This window comes from Bison bison, unplaced genomic scaffold (assembly GCF_000754665.1).
Source record: "Bison bison bison isolate TAMUID 2011002044 unplaced genomic scaffold, Bison_UMD1.0 scf7180017864258, whole genome shotgun sequence".
NCBI lineage: Eukaryota > Metazoa > Chordata > Mammalia > Artiodactyla > Bovidae > Bison > Bison bison.
The window spans coordinates 1,426,960-1,429,177 of NW_011494830.1; the positions used below are offsets into that span (position 1 = coordinate 1,426,960).

Sequence of the window (2,218 nt, forward strand, 5' to 3'; positions counted from 1 at the left end):
AAACAACGATTGTTAAACCAATTCTTACCTTCCTAGTTACTTCTTCATTTGCTATCCTTGGCCCAAACCCCTTTGTCTTGTCAGTTCTTCACAAATATATTGTTTTTGTTGTAAAGGTATAAAAGCTTCCTGTCCTTGTCATTTCTTCAGATCTTTTTTCTTTTGTGAGCACCCATGTATATGCAAAAATTCAATAAAATTATATGCCTTTGTCCTGCTTCTCTCTTTTTCAGTTTAATTTTCAGACTCATCTAGGGACCCTAGGTTGGGAAGATCCCCTGGAGAAGGGCATGGCAACCCACTCCAGTATTCTTGCCTGGAGAACACCATGGACAGAGAAGCCTGGTGGGCTACAGTCCAATGGGTTGCAAAGAGTTGGACATGACAGAACGACTAGCACAGGGACCCTAAGAGGGTTGAGGAACTTCTTCCTCCCCTATAATAAGTATATGCACAGTGAACCCTCCTTCCTTAATGTCACAACAGTAAGACTTTTAAAAATGTTTTTACTTATTTGTATCATTTATTTCCAGGTCATAATTTTTTGTTTCTTCAGTTTCTTCTGGTGTATCTTTTTCTTCTGTGCAGCCTTCTCTTACTAGATTTAGGAACAATCTGTTCTTTTTCAGTAAGGATCATCTCACTGTGACAGGTAGGGCTCATGTATGGGTTGATTGGACCATGAGCTCTGTAATTCCTGTGCCACATCTTTGGGGGCTTTTTCTTCACCTGGATGTGTTCAATGACTAGAGAATCTGCCTCTAAGCCTTTAAGTTCAGTATTCCTCTCTGCACTTGTGATCATGTGCAGTAAAAATTGAGCACTCTTTTTGAGCCACTGACCCTGTGTCCAGCGCGACTGTTTGGCCTGTGCACATTTACCAACTTCACCGTTTTAATGATGGAGTGGCACACACTGCTTCTATAAAGGGCCACCCTTCAGATACTTCGGTGGCTTTTCAAATACGCAGGCCCTTAATGACCTGGGCGGTTTCACGAGTGTTCCTAAAATGAAAATGAAGGTTTCAGCTTTGTGGTTTGCATGATTTTGTGGAGTTTTATGGGTCAGGTGAATAGTGAACCATTTTAAGAGGTCACGTCAGGTTACTTATCAGAGAAGCAATGGTAAGACTCTTGAAGTTTTGATTACTAAAAGGAGAGTGGAGAGAGAGAGGACTCTGAATTTGATTGGCTATCTCATCAAATTTTATACAAAAAGAAGTGAATATGTTTATTATCTAAATTACTTCCTTCTGCTGTAAGAAATGAGCTTTTGAGAATTATTTTGAATTTACTAAGAGAAAGATAATTCTGTTTTTCAATGTTTAAGTTGTTTGAACTACTGATACGGCAAATTTAAAGCTGCTGTTATCAAATTGTATTTGTTAAATAATTATCAGTTTTAAAAAATAAAAGTATATTTAATTAGCATTTATAACTTTTGGTCACCATGGAATAATAAGTGATTTTTGTGAGCTTATAATGTGTCAACCTTTAAAATCTAAAAAAGTAAAGATAACTTATTTGTTTAATTACATTAATTAACCACTCCTATCCACTACTCTAGGCTGAGCAATACGAAATTGCTGATGTTGGATAATTTTGAGCTACTAAAAGAGCAATTTCATTTAGTGGAATTTAATACATTCCAGGATATATAGAGTGCTTTTTGGTCACTCCAGATTGGAAGCACCCAGAATAAATGATAAACAGTGGTTGATAAGGTTTACAGGAGGATGCATTTAGCAAGAAACTTATTTTTATGATGAGCATAAAATTGAAAATAATTTTTTAACAGTCATTGGATCTGGAAGACATATGTTTATGCTTCTTACAATTTAATCCAGTTTTTTTCCAGTGTGGTCCAGACAACCACAAAGAACTTTTTTCTGGTATTGACATTTGATTAAAGAAGACTATGAAATTATTTTTGAACGTTTTTTCAGATTTTTAATCATGTACTACTTATTGATGAAAATTTTCTGGTTATTTTTCTAACTTTTATTTATTATGAATGTTGAAAACACTGTTCAAGTCAACCTTAAACTTGATATGTGCATATATTCTTCAGTTCAGTTCAGTTCAGTAGCTCAGTCGTGTCCGACTCTTTGCGACCCCATGAATCGCAGCACGCCAGGCCTCCCTGTCCATCACCAACACCTGGAGTTCACTCAGACTCATGTCCATCGAGTCAGTGATGCCATCCAGCCATCTCATCC

General features: G+C 36.7%; 1 pseudogene; it reads right to left on the reverse strand.

Moving 5' to 3' along the window:
- Window positions 1-538: 538 nt before the first annotated feature.
- On the reverse strand, window positions 539-1,084 carry LOC104994378 (annotated as a pseudogene).
- Between the last annotated feature and the right edge of the window lie 1,134 nt (window positions 1,085-2,218).